The following is a 15,149-nucleotide window of genomic DNA, read 5'->3' as shown; positions in this document are numbered from 1 at the left end:
AATGCTGGAGAGGTTGTGGAGAAAAGGGAACCCTCTTACACTGTTGGTGGGAATGCAAACGAGTACACCCACTATGGAGAAAACTGTGAAGATTCCTTTAAAAACTGTAAATAGAACTGCCATATGACCCAGCAATCCCACTGCTGGGCATACACACCATGAAAACCAGAATTGAAAAAGACATATGTACCCCAATGTTCATCACAGCCCTGTTTACAATAGCTAGGACAAGGAAGCAACCTAGATGTCCATCAGCAGATGAATGGATAAGAAATCTGTGGTACATATACACAATGCAATATTACTCAGCTATTAAAAATATATTTGAATCAGTTCTAATGAGATGGATGAAACTAAAGCCTATTATACAGAGTGAAGTAAGTTGAAAATCAAAGCACCAAATAGTATATTAACGCATATATATAGAATTTAGAAAGATGGTAATGAAGAGCCTATATGTGAAACAGCAAAAGAGACATGGATGTAAAGAAATGACTTTTGGACTCTGTGGGAGAAAGGAAGGGTGGGATGATTTAAGAGAATAGCATTGAAACATGTATATTATCATATGTGAAATAGATTGCCAGTCCAGGTTCAATGCATGAAACAAAGTGCTTAGGGCTGGTGCACTGCGATGACCCTGAGGGATGGGATGGGAAGGGAGGTGGAAGGGGGTTTCAGGATAGGGAACACGTAATCCCATGGCTGATTCATGTCAGTATATGGTAAAACCACTACCATATTTTAAAATAATTAGCCTCCAATTAAGATAAGTTAATTAAAAAAAAGATGCTGAGCACCAAAGAATTGCTGCTTTTGAACTTTTGTACTCAAGAAGACTCTCAAGAGTCCCTTGGACAGAAAGGAGATCAAACCAGCCAATCCTAAAGGAAATCAGTGCTGAATACTCATTGGAAGGACTGATGCTGAAGCTGAAACTCCAATACTTTGGCAACCTGATATGAAGAGCCTACTCATTGGAAGAGATCCTGATCCTGGGGAAGACTGAGGGCAGGAGAAAGGTGTGACAGAAGATGAGATGTTTGTATAGCATCACCAACTCAATGGACATGAGTGTGAGCAAATTCCAGGAGATACTGAAGGACAGAGAAGCCTGGCATGTTACAGTCCATGGGTTACCAAAGAGTTGGAAACAACTTAGCTACTAAACAACAAAAACAATATATCTGTTTCAATACTACTCTTTCAAATCATCCCACCTTCTCCCCCTGCATTGTGAACAAAAGCCTGTTCTTTATGTCTGTGTCTCCTTTGCTGCCTTGAATATAGGATCATCCATAGCCTCTTTCTAGATTCCATATGTATATGTCAATATACAATATTTGTCTTTCTCTTTCTGAGGTACTTCACTCTGTATAGGGCTTCCCTTGTGGCTCACCTGGTAAAGAATCTGCCTGCAGTGTGTGAGACCTGGGTTCTATCCCTGGGTTGGAAGGATACCCTAGAGAAGGGAAAGGCTACCCGCCCCAGTATTCTGGCCTAGAGAATTCCATGCACTGTATAGTCCTTGGGGTCCTAAAGAGTTGGACACGACTGAGTGATTTTCACTTACACTTACATACTCACTCTACATGATAGGCTCTATGTTCACCCTGAGCATTGAGTAACAGGCAAATTTGGCCTTTGAGTACAAAATGAAGCAAGGCAAAGGCTATCAGAGTTTTGCCAAGAAAATGCACTGGTCATAGCAAGCACTCTCTTCCAACAGCACAAGAGAAGACTCTACACATGGACATCACCAGATGGTCAAAACCAAAACTAGATTGATTATATTCTTTGCAGCCAAAGATGTAGAAGCTCTATACAGTCAGCAAAAATAAGACCAGGAGCTGACTGTAGCTCAGATCATGAAATCCTTAGTGCCAAATTCAGATGAAAATTAGAAATACCAAGGGAACATTTCATGCAAAGATGTGCTCAATAAAGGACAGAAGCTATATGGACCTAACAGAACCAGAAGATATTAAGAAGAGGTCGCAGGAATCCACAGAATAACTATACAAAAAATATCTTAATGACCCAGATAACCACGAGAGTGTGATCACTCACCTAGAGCTAGACATCCTAGATTGTGAAGTCAAGTGGGCCTTAGGAAGCATCAGTACAAACAAACTAGTGGAGGTGATGGAACCGTAATTGAACTGTTTCAAATCCTAAAAGATGATGCTATGAAAGTGCAGCACCCAATATGCCAGCAAATTTGGAAACTTCAGCAGTGGCCACAGGACTGGAAAAGTTCAGTTTTCATTTCAATCCCAAAGAAAGGCAATGCCAAAGAATGCACTAACTACCACACAATTGCACTCATCTCACATGCTAGCAAAGTACTGCTCAAAATTCTCCAAGCTAGGCTTCAACAGTATGTGAACCACTAACTTCCAGTTGTTCAAGCTGGATTTAGAAAAGGCAGAGGAACCAGAAATCAAATTGCCAACATCCATTGGATCCTAGAAAAAGCAAGAGAATTCCAGAGAAACATGTATCTCTGCTTAATGACTATGCCAAAGCCTATGACTGTTTGGATAAGAACAAACTGTGGAAAATTCTTAAAAAGATGGAAATGCCATACGACCTTACCTGCCTCCTGAGAAGTCTCTGTGCATATCAAGAAGCAACACTTAGAACTGGACGTGGAACAACAGACTGGCTCCAAATTGGAAAGGAGTATGTCAAGGATATATATTGTTACCCGGCTTATTTAACTTATATGCAGACTACATCATTAAAAATGCCAGGCTGGATGAAGCACAAGCTGGAGTCAAGATTTCCAGGAGAAATATCAATAACCCCAGATACACAGATGACACCAGTCTTATCGCAGAAAGTGAAGAAGAACTAAAGAGCCTCTTGATGAAAGTGAAAGAGAAGAGTGGAAAAATTGACTTAAACTCAACATTCAGAAAACTAATATCATGGCATATGGTCCCATGAATTCATGGCAAATAGATGGGGAAACAGTGGAAGCAGTGAGAAACTTTATTTTTGGGGGGTTCCAAAATCACTGCAGATGGTGATTGCAGCCATGAAATTAAAGGATACTTGCTCCTTGGGAGAAAAGTAATGACCAACCTAGACAGCATATTAAAAAGGAGAGACATTACTTTGCCAACAAGGGTCCATCTAGTCAAAGCTATGGTTTTCCCAGTAGTCATGTATGAATTTGAATGTTGGACCATAAAGACAGCTGAACAGGGAAGAATGGTTGCTTTTCATCTGTGGTGTTGGAGAAATCTCTTGAGAGTCTCTTGGACTGCAAGGAGATCCAACCAATCCATCCTGAAGGAAATCAGCCCTGAATATTTATTGGAAGGACTGATGTTGAAGCTGAAACTCCAATCCTTTGACCGCCTGATGTGAAGAACGGACTCATTGGAAAATACCCTAATGCTGGGAAAGATTGATGGTAGGAGGAGAAGGGGTCAACAGAGGATGAGATGGTTGGATGGCATCAGTGACTCAATGAAAATGAGTGTGAGCAAGTTCCGGGAATTGGTGATGGACAGGGAGGCCTGGCATGCTGCAGTCCATGGGGTTGCAAAGTGTCGGACACGACTGTGTGACTGAACTGAAGTGAAATAAATTGAGGTTCATCCACCGTATTAGAACTGACACAAATACGTTATTCTTTATAGCTGCATAATATTTCATTTTGTATCTGTACCACAACTTCTTATCCATTCATTTGTCGATGGACATTGAAGCTAATTCCATGTCCTAGTTATTGTAAGTGGTGCTGCAATGAACATTGAGCTCATTTGTCTTTTTCAGTTATAGTTTCCTCGAGGTTTACTGGGATTACTGGGTCTTATGCAAGTTTTATTCCTAGTTTTTAAAAGAATATACATACTGTTCTCTTTATTGGCTCTATCAATTTTCATTCCCAGGAGTGCAAGTGGGTTCCCTTTTTTCCACACCCTCTCCTGCATTTATTGTGTGTAGATTTTTTTATGGTGGCCATTCTGACTAGGGTAAGATGACAGCTCATTGTAGTTTTGATTTGCATTTCTCTAATAAAGAGCAGTATTGAGCATCTTTTCATGTGTTTGCCATCTGTATGTCTTCTTTGGAGAAATGTCTGTTTAGGTCTTTTGCCCACTTTTTGATTGGGTTATTTGTTTTTCTGGTGTTGAGCTGCATGAGCTGTGTGTATAATTTGGAGATTTATTTTTATCAATTGTTTCATTTGCTATTAGTTTTTCCCATTCTGAGGTCTATTTTTTTCCCTTGTTTATAGTTTCCTTCTTGTAAAAAAGCTTTTCAGTTTAATAAGGTCACATTGTTTAGTTTTTTCTTTTTTTTCATCCTTTACTCTAGAAGATGGGTCAGAGAGGATATTTCTGTGACTTATGTCACAGAGTGTTCTGCCTATATTTTCCTCTAAGGGTTTATAGTTTCTGCTCTTACATTTAGGTATTTAATCCATTTTGAGTTTATTTTTGTGTATGGTGTTCAGAAGTGTTCTAATTTCATTCTTTTACATGGAACTGCCCAATTTTACCGGCACCAATTATTGAAGTGACTGTCTTTTCTTCCACTGTATATTTTTGCCTTGTTTGTCAAAGATAAGGTGCCCATAGGTGTGTTGATTTGTCTCTGGGCTTTCTATTGAGAGGCCTTGTAGATATCAAGTTCAACTGGTCCAATGCATTGTTTAAAGCTTGTGTTGCCTTGTTAGTTTTCTGTCTTAATGATCTGTTCATTGGGGTGAGTTGGGTGTTTAAATTCCCCACTATTATTGTGTTACTGTTCACTTCTACTTAATAGTTGTTAGCATTTGCCTTATATATTGAGGTGTTCCTATGCTGGGTGCATATATATTTATAACAGTTACATCTTCATGGATTGATCCCTTGAAGTTATGTAGTGTCCTTCTTTGTCTCTTGTTATGATCTCTGTTTTAAAGTGTATTTTATCTGATATGAATATTGCTACTCCTTCTTTCTTTTGATTTCTGTTTGCATGGAATATTTTTTCTCTCTCCTCAATTTCAGTCTGTATGTATCCCTAGGTCTGAGTTGGGTCTCTTGTAGACAGCATATATAAGAATCTTGTTTTTGTATCTCTTCAGCCAATCTGTGTCCTTTGATTGCAGCATTTTGACCTTTTACATTTAAGATAATTATTGTTATGTATGATCTTACTACCATTCACTTTATTGTTTGGGGTTTGTTTTTATAGCACTTTTTTTTTTTTTTTTTGCTGTGTTTCCTATCTATAGAAATTCCCCTAGCATTTGTTGAAGAGCCAGTTTGGTGGTGCTGAACTCTCTTAACTTTTGCTTGTCTGTAAAACTTTTGATTTCTTCAAATCTGAATGAGATGCTTACTGGATAGAGTAATCTTGGTTGTAGGTTTTCCCCTTTCATCACTTTAAGTATATCCTGCCATTCCCTTCTGGCTTTCAGAGTTTCTGTTGAAAGATCAGCTGTTAGCCTTATGGGGATCCCCTTGTATGTTATTTGTTGCTTTCCCTTGCTGCTTATATTATTTGTTCTTTGTGTTTAATTTTTGATAGTATTATTATGTAGAGAAATATGTATTGGCATGTATCTGTTTGGGATTGTCCTGTATGGGACTCTCTGAGCTTCCTGGATTGGATGACTATTTCCTTTCCCTTTTTAGGGAATTTTTTGACTATAACCTCCTCAAATATTTTCTTATGCCCTTTCTTTTCTTCTAATTCTTCTGGAACCTTTATGATTTGAACATTGGGGAGCTTAATGTTGTCCCAGAGGTCTCTGAGAATGTTCTCATTATTTTTTATTAGTTTTTTCTTCTCTGTTTCAGCTATTTCCACCATTCTATCTTCTATTTCATTTAATCGTTTTTCTAACTTAGTTTCCCTACTGTTGGTTCCCTCCAGTGTATTTTTAATTTCAGTTATTGTGTTGTTCATTCAGTTCAGTTCAGTCACTCAGTCGTGTCCCTATGGACTGCAGCACACCAGGCTTCCCTGTTTATCACCAACTCTTGGAGCTTGCTCAGACTCATGTCCATCAAGTCAGTGATGCCATCCAACTATCTTATCTTTTGTTGTTCTCTTCACCTCCTGCTTTCAATCTTTCCCTGCATTAGGGTCTTTTCCAATGAGTCAGTTCTTCGCATCAGGTGGCCAAAGTATTGTAGTTTCAGCTTCAGCATCAGTTCATTATTGATTGTTTATTCTTTCTTCTCAGTCCTCATTAAACATTTCTTGTATCTTATTAACCCGTGCATCTAGTCTGTTTATCGATGTCTCCATTTTATTTTCAAGGTTTTGAATCATCTTTACTATCATTACTCTGGATTCTTTTGCAAGTAGACTGCTTATTTCCTGTTCCTTTGTTTGGTCTTGTGGGTTTTTACCATGTTCCTTCATCTGCTGCATATTTCTCTGTCTTTTCATTTTGTTTAATTTACTGTGTTTGGGGTCTCCTTTCTGAAGGCTGGAAGGTCACAGTTCTTAATTTTGGAGTCTGTCCCCTGTGGATGGGGTTGGGCCAATGCCGTGTGAAGGTTTCCTGGTTGGGGGGACTTGTGCCTGTGTTCTGATGGATGGAGCTGGATCTTGTCTTTCTGGAGGGCAGTGCCATTCCAGTGGTGTGTTTTTGTGTCTGTGGGTTCTGTATGGCTTTGGGCAGGCTGTCTGCTAATGTTCAGGGTTGTGTTCCTGTTTTGCTGAAGAAATGGTGTGGGGCATCTGGCACTGGAGCTTTCTGGCCTTTGGGTGTGGCTTGGTCTTAGTATTGAGATGGAGACCTCTGGGTTGGCTCTGGCCTATTAATGTTGCATGGGGTCCTGAGTTCTCTGGTGGTCCAAGGTCTTGGGTTTGAGTCTCCTGTCTCTGGGATTCAGACCCTACCCCTTACAGTAGCATCAAAACTTCACTGGCCACACAGCACAGAAGACTGAAAGGTTGTTGCTGAATCACAAAAAGACGCCTGGATTTTTGGACTCCGGAGGAGAAGAATTCAATCAGGGCCAGAGACAAGGCTTGATTGCTCAGAGCTTTATGTAATAAAGTTTTGTTAAAGTATAAAGGAGATAGAGAACACTTCTAATATAGGCATCAGAAGGGGGCAGAAAGAGTACCCCCCTGCTAGTCTTCAGCTGGATGTTATATAGTCACTAGCAGTCTGTTAATGGAAGAAAGGAATGTCTTAAAACTCAGAATGGCACAAGGCCCCTCATCCATAAGATGTATTTTGGGATAATCTCAGCACCAGACAATTCATCCCGGGCCATAAAATGATTGACTTGAATCTTGTAGAAAGGCAGATACAAATAGTTTCGTTTACATAGATTAGGGTAACAATATCTGAGTATAACATAATGGTAAGTAGGTTCTGAGCCATTAGGCAGAACTGACTTGAAGACAGAGTCTGGGGTAAATGCATAGTACATTAACATAGCTTAAGACAAGCATTTCCATAAGAAAATTGCATTGGTTAACTCAAGGTTTGAGAATAGTTAACTTCAGGTGAGACCAGGTGTCATTATGGCAACACAGTATTTTAAGAGAAAACTTCTTTTAAATTTGTATGGAGAAGGAAAAAAATATAGCTAGTTTGTTTCCTCCTGCCACTTAAGAGAGATAAAAAATGTCTGACACTTGCAGCCTATTTCCTCCATTTGGAGACCCCTGGCCTTCCTGCCTACTACCCTCTTAAGACCAAAACCCTAGACTAATGGTGAAACAACTCTCAACAACCATGAACTCCCAAAGAGATTTACACACTTACATAGGGCAAAGAAGAGGGAAGAAGGAGGAAAAGGGAGGGGGGTAAAAGGATAAGAAGAGGTGTCAAAAGAGAAGAGAGCAATCAAGCCAATAATCAAACCCCTAAGTGAAAGTCAACACTAAAATTTAGACTATCAAAGATACAAAATTTAAATCAAAACATCAAAGAACAAAAATAAGAAAACAAAGAATTAGACAAAATCAGATATAAACCATGAAAAACAAAAATCAAAAACATGGAATTTATTTTTTTAAAAATAAGGCTTTTTTAACTAATAATTTTTAATTGAAGGATTACAGAATTTTCTTGTTTTCTGTCAAACCTCAACATGAATCAGTCATAAGTGTACATATATTCCCTCCCTTTTGAAAATTCCTCCCATCTCCCTCATCCCACCCCTCTAAGTGGATACAGAACCCCTGTTTGAATTTCCTGAGACATACAGCAAATTCCCATTGGCTCTCTACTTTACATATGGTAATGTAAGTTTCCATGTTACTCTTTCCATACATCTCACACCCTTGTCCCCTCTCCCTATATCCATAAGTCTATTGTCTATGTTTGTTTCTCCATTACTGCCCTGTAAATAAATTCTTCAGTACCATTTTTCTAGATTCCATATATATGCATTAGAATATGATATTTGTCTTTCTCTTTCTGACTTACTTCACTCTGTATAATAGGTTCTAACTTCATCCACCTCATTAGAACTGACTCAAATACATTCCTTTTTATGGCTGAGTAATTTTCCATTGTGTATATGTACCACAACTTCTTTATCCATTCATCTGTTGATGGACATCTAGGTTGCCTCCATGTTCTATTATTCTTCCATGTCCTATTGTAAATAGTGCTGCAATGAACAATTGGGTATATGTGTCTTTTTCAATTTTGGTTTCCTCAGGGTATATGACTAGGAGTGGGACTGCTGGGTCATATGGTGGTTTTATTCCTAGTTTTTTAAGGGCTCTCCATACTGTCTTCCATAGTGGTTGTATCAATTTACATTCCCACCAAAAGTGCAAGAGCATTCCCTTTTCTCCACACCCTCTCTAGCACTTATTGTTTGTAGAACTTTTGATGATGGTCATTCTGACAGGTGTGAGGTGATAACTCATTGCAGTTTTGATTTACATTTCTCTAATAATGAGGATGTTCAACATCTCTTCATGTGTTTGTTAGCCATCTGTATGTCTTCTTTGAAGGAAAAAAAAAATATGGAATGCTTCATGAATTTGCATGTCATCCTTGCACAAGGCCATGGTAATCTTCTCCGTATTGTTCCAATTTTACTGTAGGTGCTGGTGAAGTGAGCACTAGGGTGTTTTGTTTTGTTCTGTTTTGTTTTAAGAAAAATTAGGAATAAAAATAAAAATTAAAGGAGTAAAAATAAGCCATATTTGGACAATGTGAGATTTTTAAAAGGGGAAAAAAAGAGGGGGACATATATAGAATGGTAGTGAGAAGAATATCCAAGTGATTCATCTGTTATTTTGCTCCAGTTGATCTGCTTACTCAGAAATTACTCCAATATATCTAGAAAAGTCTCTGGACCAGTTGTGGGTAGTGTGGGGTCAGCTCAGACTTACATCTTCCCTTGCTTCAGCTTGTACTTATTCTCAAACTCTACAGTTCCCACTAAAGCACAGGCTAATTGCAAGAATTTAAATCATTGCACCTGCCACTTCTGGGGAGATTTCCCCTTCTTTTCTTTGCTTACAGAGCTCCTGGCATTCCACTTTGGTTTTGGGACTGCCTCTGCTTGTAAGTCTCTCCAGTGTCTGTTCTCCACCCAGACACAGGAGGCAAAGTAATGGTTTATTAGGGCTGACTGGCTCAGTTGTGCTGGGAAGAGGGAGAGGTACAGCAGATGACACTGGGGTGTGTGGGGAGTGCTTGCTATGGCTGGTCCCTGTGGAAGGTCACCACACTCTGAGGTGGGTTGTGCATGTCCCCAGGGGAGGTGATCCTGGGCTGTGGGACCCTTGGCAGAGGAAGGCCATTCAGGCTCCCAGGAAGATGTGCATAGTGACCTATGGCTGCTTATAGCTTGGTGGTAGTTGCAATCTCTGGGGTTTTTACCATAGCGCCCCCTTGCCTTTTGCCTCTGGCCCTCCACCTGCTTCTCTCGCTCTGGTGCTGTAGACTGTAGCTGGCTCACCCCTCTTTGGTTTTCACTAGGGCATGGTCCTTTGTTTTGTGAACGAATGGAGTTAGAGCACGGCACTAGAGCCTTTCCACTGGAATGATCCTTTGCTTCTCTGGCGGCCGCAGCATTTTCTTTGTTCTGCCTCTGCAGTGTCACATTAGCCCCCTCGGAGTATCTTCACAGCAGTCAACCTTGGTCCCCTCCCTGCAGACTGACCTCCAAGGCCTGAGCCTCCACACCCAGCTGCCATTCACTGCAGGCAGACACTATAATGTGAGTCGCTTCTCCACTGGCAAGTGCCATTCAGAACAATCTCTGTGGCGAATCATCTGTTTTACCTTTGGAACACCTGTCTCGCTGCACTCTCCTCTGAGGTTCCAAAGATCCCCTCTGACCCAGCCTGTGAGGGAGTTTACTAGTGTGCAGAATCTTTTCTTCCTTCATGACTCCCTTCCTGGGGCACAAGTCCCAGTCCCAAACTCCTTTGTTTCCCTTTTCATCTTTATCTTTTGGCCTACCTCATTCCAAAGAGATTAGTTTGCTTTCTAGAAGTCCGGGGTCCTCTGCCAGCACTCAGAAGATGTTCTGTTGGAATTGTTCCACATGCAAATAATTTTTTAGTATATTTGGGGCATAGAAGATGGCCTCCCTGTCCTATTCCTCTGCCATCTTGAAGGTCCCCCTCTTTTTTTTTTTAATTTAATGATGGTAATACAGTGAGACAGGAAGCTGGATTTTAAAGTCTGTAACAGGCTAGGTATATAAAAAAATTATATATCTGTGTACCTAGACAACGTAAATGTAATGTGGGCAATCCAAACTCTGGAAGTATTAAACATTTTAAACAGCTGTAACTTAACTTTGGGCTTCCCAGGTGGCGCTAGTGCTAAAAAACCCACCTGCCAATGCAAGAGACATAAGAGATGAGAGTTTGATCCCTGGGTTGGGAAGATACCCTAGAGGAGGGCATAGCAACCCACTTCAGTATTTTTGCCTGGAGAATCCCATGGACAAAGACTGGTGGGCTACAGTCCATAAGGTCACAAAAAGTCAGACACAACTAAGGTGACTTAGCGCACACAAGTATGCACATAACCTAGCTCTAAAGGGAAATCCAGGTGTTTGATATTTTATTGTAACCTCAAACTCATTTCTAAAATAGAATCTATCATCACCCCTAGACTATTACCCTATGGCTCATTGAAGACTTCTTTTCACTTACCTGGTCCTGCAATTTACCATCATCATAATCTTGGTGAAGTTATTTAAACTCTGCACTTGAGTTTTCTCATATTTTCATTGAGGATAATAGTAGAAACTACCTCATAGGGTTACAGTAAGGAATAAATGTGTTAATTTTGTAAAGCGTTTAGAAGAATGCATGACAGTGTAGTAAGCAATGGGGAAGCATAGTTTGTTGAGGTTCCCATATTTCATGTTCAAAATGCTCACTTCAACTCTTTCCTCTGCCTCAGTTTCCTTGTCTATTTGGTTGCCAAGGGCTATGGGATTCTTTTCCTCTTTTTATATGGCTCACTTCCTTTCTTTTTATTCTAATTGCCACCACCTAAATTAAGTCCATGCTGCTGCTGCTAAGTTGCTTCAGTCGTGTCCGACTCTGTGCAGCCCCACAGAGGGCAGCCCACCAGGCTCCCCCGTCCCTGGGATTCTCCAGGCAAGAACACTGGAGTGGGTAATTCAGTCCATAGGTACAACCAATTAGCCTACAGACTGAATATAGCCTATACATTTGTTGTGTTTCCTCTAAATTGATAAAAGTTTGCTTTGAAAATGCATTTTAAATTAGTAATGCATTCCACATTGCTCAAAATGTGAAATATACAAAGTGATATACAATGAAGAGTCTCCCCCCAGTCTTGTCCCCTAGTTGCCTCAGGCAACTAAAGTTATGTTTATTCTAAATTCTTCCACAGACATTTTATGCATATCAAACAAATGAGTATTATTTTCTCCCCCTTCCCTTTATAGTAACATACTCTGCATATTGTTTTGTTCTTTGCCTTGTCTCCTTAAAAATATATTTTGGGGACCTTTATACACACACACACATATATGTAAAGAAATAACTCATTCTCTTGTATGACTGCAGAGTTTTACTATATGGATGAGCCACAATTTAAACAGTTTTCTATTGAATGACAGTTAAGATAGTTCCAAACTTTTGCAGTGTTGTTTGTAGTAGCAATAAAAAAAAGGTTATAAGTATATGTATTAGTCTTTAGGGCTTCCATAACAAAACAGTGTACAGACTTTATGGTTTAAACAACAGAAATTTATTTTCTTGTAGTTCTGAAGGTTGGAAGTCCAAAATCAGGATACCAACATGATTGAGTTCTGTTGAGGGCCTTCTTCATGGCTTGCAGATGGCTGCCTTCTCCCTGCTCATATGACCTCTTTGTGCTCCTGGAGAAAGAGAGTGAGCTCCCTGATGTCTGTTCTTATAAGGATACTAATCTCATTGGATGAAGCCTCTACCCTTATCACCTCATTTAACCTTAATTACTTCCATAAAATCCTTATCCCTAGATACAGTCACACTGGGGGATGGGAGTTCAACATATGAATTTGTGGAGGGACACAATTCAGTCTGTAGAAGTATGTCAGTTTTCCTGGACTCACACTCTTAAAAAATGGCTGATTGCCAACATTTTCATATTTTACTTAAAACTCTAGAATTCCACCTTCTCTTAAATAATCAGAAGATACTGAACCAGTATTGCTTTATGTCAACAGTTGCCTAGAGTTGGTAAACTGCTTTCTCCTTTCCTTTTTAGACAGGACATATTCTCCATCTGGCCTAGGTGATCTTAATCTATCGGACGCTCCTAGGTTGAGTTTGTGACACCTATGTAAGGTCTTACCACAATACACATAAAATAATCCAATAGGTTCTAGTTCTAGCTTGAATCTTTTTACCTCCCTTATTCTGTAGAATATGGTCAGAATATCTTCCCTAAAACACATTTAAAAAAATTATGTCACTCTCTTTTGCTCCACGATCATTTACTGGGGGCCTACATAGTTCCAGGCATTATGCTAGAAGCTGGAGTTAAGCGTAGTGAACGCTTGCCTTCAGAGAGTATATAATCTACTCTTCCTCTCATCTGAATTCCCTTTATGTCACTTATTGACTGATCTTATTTCCTCAAGGTGACCTCACCACAGACCATTACTTTGGAATTTTTTCTGACTATTTCATTTTCAGTTATGTCCTCTTCTAATTGATGTTCCTATCCTCAAATTGTAATTAAGCATTTCAGCATCTATTATCTTGTAATGGTTGGTTGTTATTGTTTTATGCATAGTTATATCTCACTATGTAGACTTAAGACCTCAGATCTCTACAGGATCCTATAAGATGAGAAATCATGTCCGTATAAAGGGAGAAGCCATTTATAACCTACAGCTAATTTTTCTTTTGTGCCAATGTGGATTCCATGTTGTAAGATCTCTCAACCTTTGTGGAAAAGCAGGAAATGGAATTTTTAAATTTATTTTTAATTGGAAGATAATTGCTTTACAATATCGTGTTGGTTTCTGCCATACATCAACATGAATCAGCCATAAGTATACATATGTCGACCTCCTTCTTCAACCTGCCTCCACCTCCCACTCCATCCCACCCCTCTAATTGTCACAGAGCAATGGTTTTGATCTCATACAGCAAATTTCCACTGGCTATCTATTTTACAAATGGTAATGTATATGTTTCAACGTTACTCTCAATTTGTCCGACCCTCTCCTTCCTCCGTTGTGTCTACAAGTCTGTTCTCTATGTATGCATCTCTGTTGTTGCAATGCAAATAGGTTCATCTTTCTAGATCTAGAAAGCACCATCTTTCTAAATTCCATATGTGTTAATATGTGATATGTGTTTTTCTCTTTGTACTTACTTCACCATGTGTAATAGGCTCTAGGTTTATCCACTTCACTAGAACTCACTCAAATGTGTTACTTTTATAGCTGTGGAATATTCCGTTGTATGTACCACAGCTTCTTTATCTGTTCATCTGTTGATGGGCATCAAAATTGCCTCCATGTCCTAGCTGTTGTAAATAATGCTGCAATGAACATTGATGTGTATTTTTCAGTTATGGTTTTCTCAGGTTATATGCCCAGTAGTAGGATTTTGGGGGGCATATGGTAGTTCTATTCCTAGGTTTTTTTTTTTTTTTTTTAGAAATCTCCATATTGTTCTCTATAGTGGCTGTATCAATTTGTATTCCCACCAACAGTGCAAGAGGGTTCCCTTTTCTTGACACCTCTCCAGCATTTATTGTTTATAGATTATTTATGTGATGGCCATTCTGACTGGTTTGAGATAACACCTCTTTGTAGTTTTGATTTGTATTTCTTTAATAATGAATGATATTGAGCATCATTTCATGTGTTTATTAGCCATCTGTATGTCTTCTTTGGAGAAATGTCTGTTTAGATCATCTGCACACTTTCTGAAATTTGTTGAATTCTTTGTGTTTCTGGTATTGATAGGTATGACCTGCTTGTATATTTTGGAGATTAATCCTCTGTCAGTTGTTTCATATGCTATTATTTTTTCCCATTCTGTGGGTTGTTTTTTCCCCTTATTTATAGTTTCCTTTGCTGTGCAAAAGCTTTTAAGTTTAATTAGGTCCCACTTATTTATTTTGTTTTTATTTCCAGTACTCTAGGAGATGAATCATAGAGGATCTTGCTGTGATTTATGTCAAAGAGAGTTCTGCCTATGTTTTCCTCTAAGACTTTAAGAGTTTCTTCACTTACACTTAAGTCCGTTTATTCCATTTTGAGTCTCTTTCCCTATGTTGTTAGGAAGTGCTTTAATTTCATCTTTTACACGTGCATTTTCCCAGTACCACTTATTGAAGAGACTGTCTTCTCCATGGTATATTCTTGTCTCCTTCATCAAAAATAAGGTACCCATAGATGGTGTGGTTTTATCTCTTGGTTTATGTCTTGTTCCTTTGGTCGGTATTTCTGTTTTTGTGCCAGTACCATACTTTCTTGATGACTATAGCTTTGTAGTATAGTCTTAAATCAGGAAGGTTGATTCCTCCAGCTCCATTCTTCTCAAGATTGCTAAGACTAATCGGGTCTTTTGTGTTTCCATACAAAGTATAAAATTTTTTCTTGTAGTTCTGTGAAAATTACCATTGGTAGTTTGATAAGGACTGCATTGAATCTGTGGATTGCTTTGGATAGTAGAATCATTTTCATAGTTTGATTCTTCCAATTCAGGAA

The 15,149-nt window shown here is 39.1% G+C and overlaps 1 protein-coding gene and 1 non-coding gene across 3 annotated transcripts in view; one reads left to right on the top strand and one right to left on the bottom strand.

The window, feature by feature from the left end:
• The window catches only part of KLF8 (KLF transcription factor 8), a 304,726-nt gene that overhangs the window by 143,020 nt on the left and 146,557 nt on the right, over positions 1-15,149 (top strand). The gene's annotated exons all lie outside the window — the stretch shown is intronic.
• On the bottom strand, positions 8,953-9,058 carry LOC114111881 (U6 spliceosomal RNA). Its single transcript, XR_003587611.1, has one exon. It is a non-coding gene; the product is annotated as a U6 spliceosomal RNA (small nuclear RNA).

Source organism: Ovis aries, chromosome X (assembly GCF_016772045.2).
Source record: "Ovis aries strain OAR_USU_Benz2616 breed Rambouillet chromosome X, ARS-UI_Ramb_v3.0, whole genome shotgun sequence".
In the NCBI taxonomy this organism is placed as follows: Eukaryota; Metazoa; Chordata; class Mammalia; order Artiodactyla; family Bovidae; genus Ovis; species Ovis aries.
The sequence above is the reverse complement of the archived record's forward strand: the minus strand, read 5'-3'. Positions and strand labels throughout refer to the sequence as shown.